This window comes from Nyctibius grandis, chromosome 23 (assembly GCF_013368605.1).
Source record: "Nyctibius grandis isolate bNycGra1 chromosome 23, bNycGra1.pri, whole genome shotgun sequence".
NCBI lineage: Eukaryota > Metazoa > Chordata > Aves > Nyctibiiformes > Nyctibiidae > Nyctibius > Nyctibius grandis.
The window spans coordinates 3,832,862-3,854,020 of record NC_090680.1 but is presented as its reverse complement, the minus strand read 5'-3'; positions in this window follow the sequence as shown (position 1 = coordinate 3,854,020).

The window sequence follows — 21,159 nt, the reverse complement described above, 5'->3', positions numbered from 1 at the left end:
TGACATTCATTCCTCAGTCCTAGCTACCTTATACATACAAATCTGAAGAGAGATTCAAAATGTACCAAGTCTGGATAAAATACAGATTTGAACCCTTCAAATGTAACAGACATTCAGGCTGAAATCTGAGTACTAAGTCGGACACTTAAGTTCAAACAATGTTCAGATTTGCCATTGATCCAGATCCAAAAACTGTAAGTTGGAAGGCATCTAGATCCTTACTTCCTGTAACTTCCTACAAATGTCATATGTATCCAAACATGGATTACAGTTCAAATTTCCTCATATTTTGATGAAGCCTGAATCTCCGCAAGAATGCTAGAACTGAGCCCGATTCCATCCAGTTACGGCAACACTTAGACCAGACCTATACTGGAACCCAAAACTACTCCTTCCAAAGTTGCATGGGGTTTGGGTACCTGCAGAACTGTAGAACCAAAACCAAACACTTTCAAACCTTGAGATTGTTTGAAAGCAAATATCAAGTAGATTCCAACTTAAGCTAGTTTTGGCCCTCAATCAGACATAAATCCAATTAGCCGTAATCTTTATAAAATCTAACTATCTGCCCGACCTGACCAATAACCCCTGCAAGACGCAATCTGTACAACTGGTTCCTTGCCTGTGAGTCTTTCTAAATGGATCCAAAGCACCAATGGCCCGATTCTCTGTTGTCTTAGTCTACCTAAACCATACAAAAATAGTGTAAAAAATTCTGAGTGGCAATTGAACAGAGAATCATGATTTAATAATGTTTTGCCAACATAAAAATGCCTGCCTGTTTGCTTGATTCAAAATGCTCAATGAGAACCTGCTCACCATCATGCCACGTTCCCGTGGGCCTGCAATTCCTCCTCTCCATTACAGGAGCAGGTCGATGGCTATATACTTGGTTCACTTGCAGGAAGAGGAAAGAGGACATGTAACTGCTGACGACTTTCAGCCCTGTCACAGGACTGGACACACACCTGCCATGTGACGATGAGTGCCTGCATGGCAGTCATGTGGCTGGCCTACGCTTGGCCACGCAACAGAACAGGCAAGCAAACTCTTGTCCCGTGCCCAGGAACATACCTCTCCCATGGCAGAGACACTGAATTTTGGTTATGCCACACATGGCGTCACCCCACGAGGAAGAGGCTGGAACGGAGAGCTCCCAGCTGCCTTAGTAAAAGGCTGCATTATCAATGCTGAACGCAAGAACAGGCAATGCTGGTCTACCCCGTAGATGATACCCCAGGTTTTCTTTTTCTGTAAGCTTGTCTTCTCAGTTCAGAGTTAATCTTTAGCAACCGTCATTAGGGAAGCAAAGGAACACTAACCCCTCTAGCAAAGCCTTAAACAGAACGAAAAAATGGCTAGTACCATAAGGCAGGTGGAAAATTCTGGTGCTTGGCACAGCAGGGGCCCCATCTACAGTTCTCCCAGGGAGCTGCAGAGCCCTAAGACAACCCTGATCTTCACTAGTAAAAGGGAGATAGGAAAAAATCAAACTGTCCACCAGAACTGTGAAAGTCTTTGTTGTAAATGACATGATGACGGACGGAGAGGGAAGGAAGCCGCTTCGGTGCCAAGTAACATATTCTATACTGCTCTGGTGTCTCCTCTCCTTTTTATGTTGCCAGGTGCACCAACATGCTGAGTTTAGACATATCTTGTTGGCAACCACAACTGGAAAAGGACTCATTACACCATATAACCATGTCGGAGGCTAAGAGCTACTTCCTTTGAAAAAAAATGGCCTCTTAGCAGTTATCTAAGGGCTGATTTTCAAATTCTAAAGAAATTTAAGTGGGACTGACTCCATGAACTGGCTGGGTATCCTGCCCATCCCTGTGGAGGGTTAACACACTGGTTTTGATGTATTCCACATACCTGCCCTACAACGGTTGCATCAATGCCTTCAGGGAGCTCTGCTTTACTAGAATCCCAGGAATTGCTCTTAGAAACCAGGCTGCTTTAACACCATACTGGTGGTAAAAATCCCAGGCAAATTTCCCTTGCAATTCTCTTTCAGACAGTATAGACAGGACCTAGAAACACAAACAGCAACATGTCTGAACTTGATTGCTTCCACTTGGCCCCCTTCACCACATACACAGATCTCCTAGACTCCCCTGGTACATCACACCATCAATGTTGCCAGACCAACAGGATTGGTGATTCAGATGTCTCTACTGGTGTCCTGCAGTGGCTCTGCAACTTTGTTCAAACATAATGAGAAACACGCCAATTAAAAAAGCACAAGTCTTGCAGCGTGGCAGGCTGATTCAAATTAGATACCTGTATGAAGTGATTAAAAATAGGTGTTCTAAACCTGAAGGTAACAGGAGGACAGTATGTTTTATTTACATCAGCAGGGGTCAACAAAAACATAGAAGAATGACACAGCAGCTCTTTATCCCTGTATATTTACTTGTGAAGATGCTGAGGACAGGAGAGAAATACAGCACGCTTCTGGTGTCTTTCAATATGCAAAGAATCTCAATTGTTCTCCCATCTCAGCAGTCATTACTTACTGCCAGACCTCCAAATAAGTAATACTTTCTTTTAATTTAGCAACTTTGATCCATCATCCCATAGTTCAGTTTCACATACATATTAACAAATCAAATCTCACAACTTCCTTTGGCAAACAGCTACTGCCATTCCCATTTTACAGACAGTAAAAACTAAATGGAAAGAGTTAAACACTCTGTTGAGAACAGAAGTGAGACTGGGATGTCAGGCTTTCCCGATCAGAAGTTCAGGCTATGCTGCCTCTATGGATCAGGCTCTCAGACAGCCCAATTGATTGGCAAGACTGGGGCGCACTTGCTGAACCAGAACTGGCTTTTCTAATGTTGTCTGTTTTTTTTTTTTTAATTACGGAATGTCCTGAATAATAGATCAGATGCAAAGCTGATATGTCTCCAACAGTTTCAATGGATTTGTGAAAATCTGTCTGCAAGTAATGTGTACCAAGTACCATAAATGCCCACTTTCTTTTACGATGACACTACCAGCACTTTGGTAAAGAAACACTTTGCACAATGACTGTTCCCTTATAGCCCTTAGGCCACTTTGCACAAAGGCAGCAAAATGGTGTTTCCGCTGCATAATAATCCCATGTCAGATACAACAGTACTGCATTACACTAGTACTGTGCTGGGTAAATATTGCTCCTATGCCAGTAAATTGTGACAGTGAGATCTAGGCAATGTAAGAAATTTTGTCCCAACAAAGCCAATCCCTTGCTTGTATATCCATCAACACTGGTGTGTATCAATCACCACCTACAGGGACTGAGAGTCCTTATGAAACAAACTCCAGAAGACCAGTATCATACCAACATACCATTTTCTAATTCAAACACCAAAACCACACAAAAAGTCCTCAGACTCCCACATGCTTTATCCCCATCTCCCCGTTACACATACCTGCACACACACTTGGGATGTTCATGTGTTAGCCTTCTGTCTTGAATGTGTCAATTGTGTTGTAATTATTTAACCCTAACAACCTGCAGTTACATATGTGGCCTTGGATATGTATGTGTTCAACCTTTCCACCTACACAGTGCTGGGATATTACCTTTATTTGCATCAGCAGGCCATTGGTGACCAATTTAGCTGTTGAGCTAACACGTAAGGCCCTCATGCAAGCTGTGGCGTTACAATGGAATCGGATCTCATTACACAGCCTACTGCATCGTATGGTGCACCCTCTGTTATATAACTATATGGTTCCCAAAGGTTACCAATAATTTGATTATAAAGAGTCATGTTGCAGTTCAGTCAACATTTAAGGACTAGAAATTTGCTGAGTTACTTATGGAAATCCATACTGAATCCATTCCAAACTGAACAACAAATTGTAAAAAGTAGTTTTACCATCTGGAAGGAGCTACAGTAACAAACAAGTCAGGATGCACATCCATCACTCTCTTCTATCAGATAACTAGGATGACTACCAAAGATTTCTGGTTTTGTCCCAGAAAGTTAGGGAGCATGCAGGAGGATTTGATTCCTGTCATAATAATTGCAGACAGTTATAATATGAACCACAAACAAACAATAAAACCCAAACAAACAACAAAAACAAACTTCTGCAACTCTAGTGATTGTCATTTCAGTTGAGATGCACTGAGTTTATCCTGAATGAAGATCTGATCTAGATGGGAAAAAAGCAAGGGGCATCACTAGCACTATTTTGGAAGCTGTTATTTGACTCTCTGCGTGCAACTGAATATTTTTGCAAGCTTATGAGCATGAATCCATTCTACCTGGAAAATATTTATGCCAGCATTTTCAAAGATGCTACTCTTTCAAGAGGTAATTACCTTCTAGTTTAGAATATTAGATGTGAGAGAATTGCCCCCCAAATGAATAGCCACTTCTGGAAAAAGAAAAATGCAATTTAAGTGTATTAGATGTACAGACACACTTCAACTTTTATTTGATTGACTATACATAAAGTGGAGAAAAAACCCCTCTACAAAAAAAAGAGACCAACAGTATTGAAACTTCAAACATCCAAAAATCTTGAGTAGGCTCTAAAAGTTACACAATTGTGTTAAAAGCTAATCTCTGTTATGCTCCCAAGTACTTTTTAAAGCTTTTCTATACAATTATAAAAAACAGAAATTTCTTTCTTTATTTTCTTAAAGCTAAAACAATATGACCAACACAAAAAAAAAGTACAAATCACAGCATGTACAATAATGCTGTAATATTTGAAAGGAGAAATACCAAGTGCCATTATTCATCTAATACTTCACCATGAAATCCCTTTGGCTGATGTAGGATTATTTTCCTCAAACACAGGCACTGTGTGAAAGTTCCTATACAAGATCTTTCTCCATGTATTCCCAGGCAAGGGGAAATCAAGGCATTTACCAGGCAGACTGGAGTTGTAAGTTACTGAAAAGGCTAGACTCTTTCTCAGAGCTGTGTGGCTTGTATCACACTTTTAAGCAGCTCAGCACAGAATTTCACCCTAGGACCCAGGCTAAGACGGCCCAAATTCCTGCTACAGAATCACAGAATCAACCAGGTTGGAAGAGCCCTCTGGGATCATCAAGTCCAACCATTGCCCTGACACCACCATGGCAACTAGACCATGGCACTAAGTGCCATGTCCAGTCTTTTCTTAAACACATCCAGAGATGGTGACTCCACCACCTCCCTGGGCAGCCCCTTCCAATGGCTAATGACCCTTTCTGAGAAGAAATTCTTCCTAATGTCCAACCTGAACCTCCCCTGGCAAAGCGTGAGGCTGTGTCCTCTTGTCCTATCGCTAGTTGCCCGGGAGAAGAGGCCAACGTAGCCTAAGCTACGTCCCCATGCTTAGGGTTTCTGCATATATGCCCTTAAAATCCCACAGACAGCCAATAGAAAATATCAGGCACAGGCACTTGGGAGTGTTTAGGCCAACTCACTCTGACCTGGCAGTATATAAAGGGGCCTGATTCTGTTTTGGGGCAAACTAAACATTACAGAGACCATAGCGTAAAGAAATGGAAATGAGTAAAACATCAGCGGTTTATCCTCATTAGTCTGAGGAGCCCATTCCAAGAAAAAACTTAACTGGTGACCTCTGTATCAATCGCACAAGAAACACTAGTAAGGATGCAGCCATTTTACTAGCACTAACACCACCAAAATTAAGTATAAAAGTTACACTTTCACAAATCTTGATTAACTGTAGACCATCTCAGGGGGATCTTTTTTGTGTGTAAGTAAGTGGGCAGCATTAATCATCTCTGAAACTTTAAGTCAAAGATGTTTCTGAAGAATAAAAAACTTGATGTTTTAAAAATCTAGCCGTAATAAAGAAAAGGAATGTCCTGGTCTAAATATTTTTTTTTTTACTTTATATAAGGTAAGCTCTCTTAGAAAAGCTAGGCAAGACTGGTTCCAATTAGTCCTTTAGTTTTAGCCTAGAGGAGAATATTTTTGGATAATCTGAGCACAGTTTGCTCAGCTGTTTTAAAGGACACATTTAGAGGTGCACTTCTTTTCCTGAAATATTAATTGAAATTCTTTTTGTAAGGAAAAGATGAAAGACTTTATTATTTAAAGCCAAAAAAATTAATAGCAAAAAGTTGTATTACCTGAAAATTAAGCCTCACGTCTTATTTTACACAAGAACAGAGATAAGAGCCTTTCTTTCAATCAGACCTATCAAAAATTGGAAGATCTGGTGAGGTTAGTGGTGGTGCAAGCCTGACAGAAATGAGCTTGGGTATCCCTATAGACAACTCTTATTTTGCCTGTATTTGAACAAAAGGGTCTTTCATTACAGAAGTAGAACATACAGAACAAGATTACACAACATTTTCAAGATAATATAACTGAAACAAAGTGTACCAACTTCAATGCTACTCTTCAGTCAGGTTCTGTAATGAGCCCGAGTTAGATATTATTTATCAAAGGGTTCCTTTTCTATAACTTTCTTTGCAATTATTAGCTTAGGACTGTAATACTTGGTATTGCTACCAAGATGGTCTATGATTATGTAATGAGAGATCCCCTTTGTAATATCTGTGCAATTAGGCATAATTAAGTTTGTCAGGGGCACTTTAATTTCCTGATTTTTGAGTAAAAAATGAGTCAATGTTAATACTGCACTAATCAGTACTAACATTTAATTTGTTTTGTTTCAAAATCAGGTCACATTGTGAAACCATTTGATAGTATGCAATAAAAAAAGATCAACAAAATAAACAGAAGTTAGAATTAAGATAACTTTATACTAACTGGTACTTCGCTGTCCTACTGATTTGTTGAGTTCTCCTGAAGCCAACAAAATATCGGTAAGAATCGGGATACAAATATGACTTTAATGCTCTCTGTTGTGGTCTCGGAATGAATCGACATTTGTTTTTACCGCACTGTGATAACATCACAGATGTTAGAATCATAAATGCCACTATACCTCAAAGCTTTCTGTTTCAGAAACAAAGGTACTAAATGAAAGCCTTGACTAGCTTCAGTAGACCATTTATGGGCCAAGCACCAAGCAAGAGACAAAAACCATGTCTGGCAGAAATCCCACATAAATATCACGCTATACATCATCCATCCATCCAATTGAGTAAGTAAAACTGGGTTTCAATCTGAAATTCCTAGGGATCACATAGTAAAGCTGTAACACACCATAAAAATTCATAGGGGATTATCAGATACAGGCTTATACAGGGGAAACTGGGAGTGCTCTGTTAATGGCTACCTGGCGTAACACATCTATTCTCAGTCACAAGAGCTGGGACTGGCTGTTCAAGCACCACATCCAGCTCATGCACACACCTTAGTGCTGATAATCATTCACAGTTTAAAAACAGGTATGAGAAATGTAGTCACGGGGTTATAAATGAATAGAATTCATGGGGCATTACTCTCTCAAACTGCTGTTTCAATCTAACACTGCTCTGGGCTTGAGGTATCACAATGTGACAACAATGCTCATAACAGGATTCTCTCTTTTCTTCTCCTGCCTTATTTCTTGGGGGAAAAAAAAAACAAAACAAAACAGTAAAACAGTAAATAGTTTTAACATTTAAACGAATGTCAATAGTCTTCAGAGTCAACACTGCTTCAAACATCCAAGACTTCCTGTATTAGGAGGTTGCCTGCAAATAACGAAGTGTCAGCTCACATCTAGTCCAATCTTTAATTAGAACCTCAGTCAAGCAGGCTACAAGCTTTTTACCTCCTAAATTAAAGCTGTAATTTTGGAGCACAAGAAGTCAACCACCAGGGAAAAAGGCATGAGTTTACCACACTGCTGAAAGTCAGCTCAGTCTGACCCCTGTCTCAAGATATGAAGGACACAAATTGTACCATTTTCTGGAGAAGCCACAACATAACAATTTCTTTGAGTTTTTGCTGTTAGGTACTTAATGGTGTTGGAAGTTCTCTGGGATTGCTTTACAGGCTACCCCTCCAAGAAAAGAAAAGTTATGTGCAAGACAAATGAAACCAAAAAGTTGACTTACAGGCTCTCAGCACTATCCACAGGTCTCAAAGCTCAAGATTATCCATCCCTATCTATGGCAAGAGCTCCCTTTCAGAGGAACAAGAATATTTGCTTCACAATAGCTCAAAGGTGTTAAAATCCCTGCAAGATACTAACACTATATTCCATTGATTTTAATGGAAAATATAGGTCCAAATTCCCAAAGACAATCCTTTTACTATTGGGCCCAAAGAAACAGATTACATGAACATATCTTTTTATCACAAGAGAAGACAGAAAAAAAATTCCAATTAAAATTGATGGAATTGATCAAAGAATGAAAGCCATCAAGGAACAGACAGGCAAAACGGGGAATAAAATAAGGGAAAAGTGCATAAAGTTATCTCATTCCCCTCAAGGAGTATAAAAAAAAAACCTCCCTACAAAAGTAAAAGAAGATATTTCCAATATGTTTTCTAACTGCAAAAAGAAGTGTAGATGAAAGACTAGGAAGTATGTTGAAAATTGTGGCAAAGACAGACCATGAGGTTGGAAGTGAAACATTGTAACTTGAATTACCCCATTGTCACAATTAAATGGCCAGAAAGCACTCCAGTGTTTTAGGAGTAGCCATAAACACCCCTAACTTCATGCATCTGAATTTGAACCGAAATCCCTTCAGCTCAAAAAAAATTCCTAGCTAACACTGTTTGGGCTAAAAAAGAATTTCCTGTAGCTGTAGCCTTTAGGCTTATCATAGATATCTGCATACATCTGGGAAGAGCTGTTGATTGTGGCATGTAATTGAAAAAAAAACCTACAGTAAAAAAACATGGTTGCTTTGCAGCCTTAACCCCACTCCTCTTCGTGTACCTTCATACTCCATCTCCCTCCTGCTAACTTAGACTTTCAGTACTCAGTTGTCTTGTGCACTCAAGACTAGACCAAGCCTTGGGAATTTCTGAGCAGAGCTCTGGACCTAAGACCATCTCTGTGGAGACAAGGAAGTACTTGGTGGATGAAGAGCAAACCATCCCACACAATTACCACCCCATGCTTCTTGGGACATCCTGAAGTACCTGACAAGTCCTTCTCGCTCTTAAAGCGGTATGCATACCCCCATCTTTGAGAAAATGGCAATGGAAAATTTAAATGAAGTGTTACTTGTGAAACTGATAGCTAGATTTTCACTTAACAGCACTACATCTAAGACAGCACAGAGAGGGTAATACTGGCACATAGATGCATACTACTTTGCAGCCACAAGAGAGATTGGGGAAAAAAAAAGGCAGACAAAAAAAAGCGCAATAAGCTATAGAGGACCACTAAATGTGCCAGTGACAAATATAAACAAAAGCAGCACAAATTGTATGGTACTGGTAAATTAGCATATTTCTCTCTTTTTAGCAACTGAACGCATCTGAAGAATACTGTCTTTTAGAGAGGTGCTCCTCATGCTCTCCCTTAAAACACCAAACCAGAACTCACACAGATGTGATTGATGAGATGGAGCCCCAACAGACAAATCTACAGGTGGCTTCAAAAGCAGAAATACATCTGACCCAAGATGTCAGGCCTGCATCTACTGTAACACGAGTTACAGCAGAACTCTCCTCAGCCCCTCACAATGGTCCCAGAGGAGACGTTATTACATTTTGCTGCTGTTGCTTATATTTAGTTTGGCCAAGACTCCATGAGTCATGATACCTATATTTACAATGTCAGATACCAGAACAATCCAGTGGCATTTTTCTATTAGTGCTGACTATTTAGGATCTGCCACTCAGAAACGTTTACATGAAAATAACAAAGAATAGGAACATGTGATGCTTGAAAAAAACTAGGCTCTAATTTCATTCTGCAAATGAAAAATTTAAACATTCTAAAACTTAACAGGGAAGTGAAAAGAGTACAATGATTTCTGTCCCTCATAAAAGACAGCAAAAAACGTACGCTTTTGTCTACCTACTTACACGGGGAATAAGCGATGCTTTCAGGGCCTGATGAGAGTGATGCTGCTAGTTGATAGAATCATTTGTCCTCAGATGCTAAAAAGAAAGTAATAAGTGGAACGAGTTTTGAACATGAGCTTACAATATTTTGGGGACCTAAAAACTGCCATTAAGTAGCCTGAGTATTCTATAACAAGGGTCTAACGAAAGCCAGCTAACTCTCAGGTTTTCAATTTGAACTATTAAATTCAGACAGCAGGTTTCTTGCTCTGCTGTTAATATTAAAGATACCAGTGTTACAAACTGGAATGGTTAACACACATAAGAATATTCATTTATTTGACTTCAACAGAAGTTGAAGAAAGCAACAGGAAACAAGTGTATGCATGTATCAAAGTAATACAAAACCCAAGATAATTCTTTAACAGTATAGTGCAGGCATTGTCAAAAATTGTTCAAGAAGAAGTTAGGATGAATTCACATCCATCTCAAAAAGTGCAGACAATTCATTTCTTCAGACCCTTCAAGAGGGGATGGTCTTTTAAGTGAAACTACTGAAGCAGAACTCTGATGAGTTCAATGATCCTGGGATGTTTTTAGTGCTATCATTATCATTATTAAACGTAGCTGCAATGACAATTTAAATCTGTGTTCCAAACCTCCTAGATGCTCTTCAACATTAGACACCTTTGTGTCTTGAAGACCCGAAAATAAGCTTACTAGTTGATTACACTATAAAGAAAAGCTCTGCTTAGCAAGACAGATGCAACCTTATTTTATCTTAATGATATTGCCTTCAATGGAACACAAAAGGAGCAATTGATAGCAATGATTGAAACATTTCTTTTAGAGATTTGTAAATTCAGCTGTCCACTACAAGAATCTCCAAGCGAAGAAACAGGTTGAAAAATAAAAGAAAAAGTAACAGCATTGAACAGTGACATCAGTGCAGGTTGGCTAGCTGAACATGACAAATGACCTCCTAATGGCCACAGGCATACAATGAAATGGATGTCCTTGTATGCTGCTATTAATTCTGTACCAAAATGAAAACCACAAATATTGGTGCAGTGTTACTGAAGATACCATCCAAGAGCAAAGAGCAAAACATGAGAAAGATGTCTTTACTATTTGGTTAGACAACAAAAACAAAATTGAAACAAGAATGTTTAAAACTCTTTCTTCTGCTTCTGATACACGGCTGCTCAGTGCTATATTTCAACCACACTGAGTGAAAAAGTAGCAACCAAACTTTCCCAAAACTGTACTAAAGACAAAAATTACTCCTCTATCACCAATAGCCTGGCTAACTCAAGTGAAAAAGAAAAGACTGATGTCCCTGGTTCCCAGAGACACTTAGTGTTGCTCTCAGGACACCTGCCTCTACGTTTGCATCAACAAGTGTCTTGAAATTTGCACTGAGAACAAGAAGGACTTTGATCAAAAAATAGCACACATTTTACTCTGCAAGGAACTTTACAGAGAGGTACTAAATTTACAAAAGCAGTTGAAGGAGGTTTCAGAGGGACTTGACAGATTACAGGCTGATGACACTACCGTTACAGCCTCAGTGGAAATGTGGTTTGATCTAATTAACAACAAAGAACTAGAAGAACTGAAGAACAAAATTAAAAAATTATTCAAAGACGCTTGGAAGCTTTCCATTTCATAGCCACCACGACTGATTCCAAACACAGACGGATAGGATTAAACCCAGGATAGGACGTTGAGGTTGGGACGGGCACAGAACATATTCCAGAGATCTCAAATCTTCTAAGATGAAAAACTGAAGATCCATATTTTTGCCCTAAATATGTAATTACAGAATGGATTTGATTGAACACAATTAATTTCATCATGCAGGTGGAAAATACAGATGTTATATTAGGGCAGACAAGATGGCTGAACTTAGAAATGCTGGATTTTAGAACAGATGCATTGCTGTCCAGCCAACTCAGCATCACTTTTTACACATTTTTAGTTTATTCATATCACTTTGATTGAAAAGGTGTAAGAGGGTAGGTGCTAAAATCAAAGAATCTGGTGAAGTGCACTGATATGCAGAGTTAGATACAAAGCCTCATAGACCTAACTTTTTTCACAGGCTGCAGAGACCATGAGGATGTTCTTATTTCTTAACTACAGAATAACAGGCTTTACATTTTAGATAAAGTGGCTTTTTGTGTTTAAGGAACAAATATGCCCATAAAATAAATCACATCACATGCATGCACTGTTTCAGTAGATAAAATACTACATTTGAGTGTTTTCTCCAAGAGGCTTTTGCAGAAAAAAAAAAAAACAAAAAAGTCATGCCGGGGATTAAAATTCAACCCTGATACGTTGGCTGCTGTTTCCACATACAAATTTTCTCTCCACACCCAAGAGAGAACACATACCTCAGCTGAACAATTGTGAGCATATGTTAGCTATGCCAATATCCTGTGGAAAGTAACAAAAGGCTTCAACTTATTTTTAACTGAGAGAAGTGCATAACTAAGAAAGTTTATGCTTTAGAATTTCAAGTCAGATTTGGGATTACTGTATTTCCCGCTTTGGGAAGTTGTATGATTACTGATCTTATAATTAAAAAAGTAAAAGTTAATGAGGAAACATGTTAACGACAGATGATTTACGTGCCTATTAATATTACAAGTGTATTGGGAAAAAAAAAAAAGGGGAAAAGGAAAAATCCATTGTGTAATCCAGTTCTGATGAAATGCCGGACAATTTTGAGACTGATAAAGTGAGTGCCTGCCAACTGACTCAGCATGACAAAAGGAGTTCATTGTTGCTTTCGGACCAAAGGAAGCAAGCAGCCAGTTGGTTCAAACTGGATTCTTTCTTTCACTGAAATGTGATATTTCCACCATCTTCTTGTTCTCCTTTCGTGTCTTCCATCAGACCCTCTAGTGTCTCCAGTACACACTGCATTTATTAAGCCCTGCACTATTCAGCTAGCATCGGATACAACACACATTTAAGCCCTCAGATGCAGCATGTTACAAAATTAACTTAAAAGGCTGGAATACAGCTCCATTTTTAAGTCCCAGTATATTTATATTTCACATATGGTTTTCGCTAGGCTATTCACAGGGGGGACTATAAAGCATCTCAACATGTGAGGTACTCTTGTAAACTCCACTGTGTCCTCAGTTGCACTTACTGTCCTCAGGCATGGGGGATGTTGTACTACTGCAAGTATTCATACAGATATACGTGCTGCCTGTTACATCCACATCTCCCCCCTCCCTGCTTGTAGGTTTGGCAACAGCAGGATGGCTGAATTCAGCTCAAAAACTGCAATTCCTGTTTGTCTCCCAAGGCTGTCTAAAGATTGCCTTCTGCCAGTCACGGCAACTTCCCCCGGCACCCTCTGAAGTTAACAAAACAAGGAGAGCTCAGCAGCTCTCATGGGACTCGGCACCCTACAAAGTCTGGGCAATGGAACTAAACCAAATATACTGCTCCCATCCTTGAGATCTCTCAAGACTGGATCTACATGAGAAGGGTTTTTTTGTAATATTGTAATAAGGTGGATTTATATTGTTAATACACAGGAAGGTTCACCTGTTGCGTAACATTGTATAAAGTGTAGAGAGTAACCTTACAAAATCTGGTTTGTGGCTCTTTTCCTTCAACACATTCAAATCTCAGTCTCATCATTCATTATTTTCTGCTTTTCTCACTAAAGCTGCTTCTCCTGAAGTCTGTCAGAAATGTGAAAATCCCTTTTCTTCCAAAAGAGATTATTAGTCTTAAAAGTTTACTGATTTAAGTGCAGCTTATGAGAGAATCCTAGAAAAAAAAAATTAATATGTTGTTTGAGAAGGAACAAGTGACAAAAAAGGTCCGTACTTGTTCAAGCAGCTAAAGCATCCGCAGCCATTGTAACTTTTTAAAAAGAGTATTTTGCCAAAAGGAACTGTGCCACATCAAAAATTATCGTGCCAGGAGAAAGAAACTCCTCACAACTGAAGGATGAGACTGGTAATCAACAAATCTGGGTTATATTCGTGATAACTTGGCAGGTGACTTTGACTAAGTCAGTCAACACCTCTAAATTTGAGTCTATCCATCAGTGCAAGAGGCTACTAATGCTTTCCTATTTCAGGAGGGTGTCTTAAAGCTTAATTAATTGACGTTCATAAAGAACTCAGATTCTCAGATGAGAGGTATCAGAGAACACCAAAGTATTATTAATCTAAGGTGCCAAAAAATTATCCCTGCTCTTGCATAAAACAGCTCTGAAATATTTGTAATTTCTATGGTAGCAGTATCCCCAGCTCAGTTCGCAAATGATGAGAGTTATCCAAATAAAATAAATGTCTGGTCATCAGAGTAAACAAAGACATCATTTTACGAGTCCAATCTAAATTGTAGAGATAATCAATATGAGAATAGCAGTGCCCACAATGAAACCTGTATTAATTATGAAGAGAGTTTATGAAAGAAATTAATCATTATTATGGAGTTCGCTGTAGGAATTTAATAGCATGAGCCAATTCTACATGACTCTTATGATGCTTGAGGTCAAATATGCTGAGTTTGAAATAAACTTTAATCTACTCTGAACTAACTTTGTATAAAAAAAGAAAGCTTCTCATAAGTTCCACAGTACTGCCCAAAATAACAAATCTACTCTACCCCATAAGTGCGTGTGGTCTGATATGCCATCCTGAAAATAGATTCTAATGTCTCTCTTCCCTCTCCCTTTTTTTTTTTTGTTTAAATTGGTGCTATAGGAAAATTATATACACTGATCAGAAGAGAAAATTAGATGTGGGAGATAACCAATATATTTTTAAGCTTTGGGTTGTTTTTTTTTTTCCTTAAGTAACCACCCTTCCAAAATAAACACAGCAATGTTTATGGAAATAAAGAAACAAATTATAACAATTTTAGGTAGCATACCGCAGTCAAATAAATACCCTTTTCTAATAAAACAAACTGGGAGAAACCCTAATAGAACTTAACTCATAGTAACCAAAACAAAATCTCAAAAGGCTTTCTGTTCCAAAATCAGAGCTGTTCCTGAGAGCTAAAGATTCATATCCATTGGTCAACTTCAGTACTAATCAATTAATCCTTTTTGTAAGATTATAAATTCTCTGGGGAGAGACTATGACTGGAAGTGTTGAAAATGCTCAGTGTTGGCTTAATTCCATTCCCAGTCAAGTCAAGTCCGGGTTGTCTTCAAAGGGAGAAGAGCTAGACTGATGCTGAAAGCTTTTGAAAAGCCTATACTTTGTATTTATTTGCTTTTCTGAAGTACTTCTTCAAACAAAGAAAAGGAGGAAGACAGAAGTAATGAGCACATCATACCTCTGAGGTCCACACATGACAAGAATTCCATGGGTCAGAAGTGGACAGAGAATTATCGGGGTGGGGGGTGTTCTCGTTTGGGGTGCTTCTGAGCTTGTGTGTGTTCATCAGTGGAAGGAAGGTAAGCCATTGGGATGCGGCCAAGTCAAAAAGGTTGGCTACCCCTACAAGTGCACAGAGAGGTGCAGCAGAAATGGTATCTTCTTGCTTTTGTGAAATATGGGATTAGCCATTTTGGAGACTACTAATAATGTTATGTGAAGATTACAATACTGTCAGTAGCAATTAGGTGTGCCAAAGGAAGAATGAGCCCTTAAAATTTTACAAGGACAAACGGTCTCCAATTAAGATAGTCCAAAAGAGCTCAGTGTGAATATCTCTCTGAGCTTCCTTTGTTGATGCCATAGGATTTCTTTGTAGTTGTACAATTCTGCAAGCTAAAATTCTCTTGGCAACTACAGACTTCCTTACTTCTGATCTCATCACACACAGATGGCTCAGGCTTGTAAAATATTATTAGGGGACGTGTTGGAGTAGCCTGAACATGGGTCACTCCAGCAGCGTAATCCGACTCTAACAATTTCTCTGGACTTGTATAACCTCGAGTTCTGCTGCCATTGTTTCCCAAACCGCAAAATGGGAAGACAGTCTACCTCCTCGTGACGCTACGAGAACGTGTGAGTTAATATACGTACAACTCTATAAAAAAGGAAAAGTGTTACTGCTATTTGGGGAGAGTAAGAGAGGGTCATGTGGGCTTCAGTTTTATTCTCTTCTCTGAAACAAACACCGACAGATATAAATAGTGCGTGCAGAAAAGCAAGAGGTGAACTTCTGCTTGTTTTTTTTAAACAATTTGTAGCTTTTGCATGTAAAGTCTGTTTAGAAGATATTTAAATATTTTAATAATTAAACCAAAAATCTTCAGTTCTAAAAGTATTAACATTTACCAGAGTAGATTTTTTTTTCAGTAGTGTCATAAATTCACAGTATTTACCCACCAGTTCTGGTTTTCATAACAAGACTGTGGTTTTTATTTTGATCACTGGTTAGTTTATTGCTGCAGCACATCATTTTTCTTTTCTTTTGGAGGTTCTGAGCAAAAGTAATTCTTTACAGACACTGTTCAGATGGTATTTTTCAATTAAAAATACTTAAAGCAAAAAGGAACGGTTGTCTGGTGGGGGACTGAAGATCAGAGTTCAATGCTTGGCTCTACAATAGACTCCCTGCGGAAATTTTCAAAGGCACAAATGGCAGGTTGGCACATCACTCCCATGCTTGTTTTAGTGGGAGTTAGTTGCCTCTGAAAACCTTTCTTTCCTTTCCCTGGATTATCCTGATCAAGTCACTAAACCTTTCTGTGTCCTGGTCTGCAACCACTATAGTTGTAATACTTTGTTTCCCTCACCTTTTCCCTGACTTGCCTCTTTAACTATAAGCTTCCCAAGACAGTGCCTCTGTTTTACAGTATGTAAAATACCCTGCACCAGTCGACGGGGCACTGATCCACCTGGGACTCCTAGTTTCTGTTAGAATACATACATGCAAATAACATTAATACTAATTGGGAATCTGGAGAGTATTAATTTAAACTGTTTTCCCGAAGCCCGGGTTGTCGTGCTTTCCAGGAGCAGTACTGCATTGGTAACAAGTGCCAGATTACCAGCCCAGGAGAACGGCATCCACAGAACAGGTGCAGGACAGCAAGATGGGGTAAATGTCTCCCACGTGGCACCAAGAAGATGACCCACTCATTGAAAAGAGGGATTACCAACCCTCTTCATCTCAATCTCTGATTTCTGGTAACTTCACTTTAGGCCAACCTGTACCATTGAAGTCTACATTCTTTAACTGAAACGTACATTTTACCAGAACAAAAAGCGAAGCCTAAACAAATGTCCATGAGGCCTTTCAGAAAACAAATCATGAACCTGAGTATGCCTTTGCACCACGAGAGTACAAGTACTCAGCCACTGTGGTAACAAAACCAGTTCTGTCTTACTTATCTTGCAAGTCAGGACTAGGCAAGACAATTTTTATTTTTAAACCACCAGCATAAAATTCTCAAAAATGTGACGTGTGGAACCACTTAAAGGGCAAGAATGACAATACAGTGAATAAACGTGCAGGACAAGTAAATTCAAGGAAAAATTGATCTGTATTTGTTTATTCAAAACGTGGAGCACCGCACAGAATTATTCAAATAAAACTGGTGATTATTTTTTCTACTCTACGGAACTTAAATGCGGCGTGACCACGAGTAAAGATAAAGAACAATTCATATTACACACACACACTCATTAATTACCTACTACCCTACCAGGAATTACCAAGTTTGCCAAACAAGATAAGGATAGGGCTCAGTATATTCCAGAACTCCACCACAGAGCGATGACGTCTTTCAGATACCCAGTAGTAGTTAAACTAGGCTTTTTACTTTTGTCCTATTGCATAAATTATTGTCTAAGCCATTCGTCTTTCTCAACGATCTCTTTATGGTTATAACCACGATCCTAAGCTGTGGACAATTTTTTTTCCTCAAGTTAACTCAGCAAAAGCCAGCAGCATTACAGTAGGAATTATTTTTGATATGATATATTCACCAGACTAATGCAAATCTTTATGTGCTAGGCACATCCTCTGTTTCTTTGTGCATCATCCAGTTTGTATCATCTATGCCATCAGCCCAGTATGCAATACAAGACAGAACTCCTACAGCAGATGTAAATAATTCAAGAAAGTTTGTAACTCTCCAGGGAGATTTACTCACAGATCACCTGTTCACAGAGTTCAAAGAGATGTCAGAAGAGTTCCACAATTATTATAGACCAACAATGGGAAAGGTTAGAACAAAATATCAGTATTATTACAGCACAGAACTGAAACTGCCTTTGATTTTGGATAAATTAACAAACTTCAAAGGGATTGGTCTAAATCTGCCAGTGGAGGAATGTTGTTTGATTGCATCACGTACCGGGATGCTGCTGCAGTCGGATCCAGAAAGAATGACGCATCAGAGTCTGACATGGCTCTGATAATAGATAAGTAAACCATAGGATTGCCAAATGAAGAGGTCAAAAAAAAAAAAATCCCAACAAAAACAAAAGAGCTGATAAAGCAAATTACACCAACAGAATTTGCAGTGCAACACGAACAAAAGAAACCCAAACAAACCCCATCCCTATTGCTGCTGGGATGCCCCTGTGTCCCACATGGCATCACTGCAAATGGATTCTGCAGAGAGCGAGAAAGACACAAGCACACAGTGCTGCAGTAACAGCAGCCCATGCAGAATACCATCATCTGCCAACTGAGAAACCCTGACCAACTGGCCATGTGCCTCCTTTTCTAGTCTACTGATCCACTGAATCAGTCACACCTTAAGGTAGGTTCACAAGCATGGGTGACAAAACCCCAACCTTTTCTGTTTGTGACAATCCTTGTATTTTCCTCCCAAAGGCAAACTATGCTAAGGACATTCTTTATATGTCCGGAGGCCAACAGACTGTCACCTTCTTCACACAGTGTACCACACATATCTAGGACATAGAAAGAATTATTTAAAACTCTAAAGGAGACATTTATACTCAGTACATTTCCAAAATAAGGATGGCAAGTTGCTGAAATAACTTATTTAAAACTTTCTCTCAAGTACAGAGTGATAGAATTAGAGGAAAACCATCTAGAAAGGGTTGGAAACACTTTCTCATGAACTCTTAAACATCACTTCTAGTGACATTAACTTGAGCTACACGTCCCATCGGAGAGCAAGTGTCAGCAAAGTAAATGCATTAGTTAAAGCTTAATAGCAGTTCAGTGTTCAATATCCTGAAATATTTAATATGTTTTTTTCCCAAAGTAAACTGTTATTCAGTTTTAATGAAGACATTAACCTGCTTGATTTGTAAGCTCCTGTGGGAAGTCAGTCTAAAACACTGTCACAAGAGGTAGGCAGAAGTAACAAGAGCTGTGACAGGAAATCAAGCACATTTTAAATGTTAAAAAAGCAGCCAGAAAATGAGTCTCAATATGCTCTTGTTTTCTTTCAGTTTTGTTTATTTTTTGGTAATACGGTTTCTGCCCTTTAAAAGATGCCAATTAAGGCTGGTTATAACGTAGTCTGCACGTAACTGTGGGTATTGAAATCTATGTGAGTTTTCACCAACTATTTTGTAAACAAGACATGCTAGAATACAGACTCAAAAAAAAAGTTTGGGTCAGATTCTGAACTTCGAGACACTTTCCAGCATTGTAGGATGACAGCTTTAAACTGGAATCCACTATTATACTTTTAGTCACAGTTTGAATTTTCCAGACTGACTTTGGATACAGTCTGCGCTTCATGGGAACAGTCAGTCTTGTGAGTTTTCAGCTTGAAATGATAGGGATATAACAAGATGAGCAAAAAATGGTGAGACCCCAAGCAATTAAGGTGGGTGTGTTCTCTTCCTGAAATGCATATTGGTGGTTTGACAAGGGAGACAAGCTGGCTGCTTTGTTTCACAGTAGCTGAGTTTAGTTCATGCTGTCAAGCGTGGATTCTGACACTTAACAGTATTAATATTGCTATTTCTATTGATATAATTAGCGCTTCTATAAATAATAGCTAAAGCTGCCATAGTAAGTCTATTATTGCAGTCAGCACCATCAGGCCCTTCTTCGTTACCCACCCTCCTGGAAATACAAGCTGATTGATCTCAACAAGAAGACAGCCCCTGAGCAACGCTGTTGATTCTAGCGGCCCAGCTAAGAGCAGCAACCACCACGCAGAAGACTCTCCTAAACAACTAGTTTGTATGTGTGAGACTAGAGTTTCTCACCAGTCTTGCACCTGCCCATGTTTGAATGCTATAAATAGGAACTCTTCTTTTCAGCCACACGATAAAAAAACCTCGCGTTGAGTTCAGTGGATGTTATTCATAAACTACAATAGGGGAAGAAGTCCTATGAATGCTTTGGAGAGAAACTGGACCCAACCTTTACATTCCAACTAAACAGCACAAAGATTTTATTTATTTACTTTACACCTGTGAAACTGCTTAACAAAATAGATATTGAAATAACACCTGCTATTTCAATCCCTAATTTCATTCTGTTACACTTAAGAATACTGAAGAACAACAATTTTTCTAATGGCCCAAACACCCAACTTCAGGCACTCCCGATCTGTTGCAAAGAACTTTGCCCTTGTTTCACTATGCCTAAAAGCCCTAACTTCTATGTTAGTTTTCAGGGTGTTCAGTATCTAACTTGAGGTAGTTATGCTTAATGACTGCAACTTATAACTAGCATCAGTGGGAGAGGGAAATGTACAGAACTAGTAGAGCTGGTGGTGGAAATAAAGCCTCAGGGTCCCAAAAGATGCATGCAAAAATACAAGCAGTTAAAAACTGTGACCAATTTTCGAAACAGTGGTTATTTTCCGCTTTCTTCATCTTCCATAAAGCGATGTGGGTAAGCACCACATGAAGATTTTCTGAAGGCCAATATTTACAGTGTCTGGAAATAGAAAGCGTTACGTATAAGAAAAGCAGCCTAGATTTCTGACCGTAGTTCGTCACAAAAATTCTTTAAAAGTTTGAAGTTCTTAAGCTTTAGTCAAATGGATGTGCTAAATGCCGTATGTGGATTAAGCCATTCGTGTGTATAACTAGTATTGGGTGTGAGACATGCACATTTTTGAATCCTGCGAGTTCTTCCAGAAACACCACTTGCTAGCTGCAGCACTTCAAAACTTAAAATGGTAAAGAGGATACTGCAACTCCAAAGCAGCTTTGAACTCCTGTATTACTAACACAGCTCACTTTGTATGAGGCCAAAGCACTCACACAGCACTATGTCTTTCAGTAGTATCAATGCCAAAATCATTCCTGTATAATTCCACTGATGTCACTTCAGTTATTTCAAAGAGGAAATTCATGTCTAAGCCACGGTCTGTTTC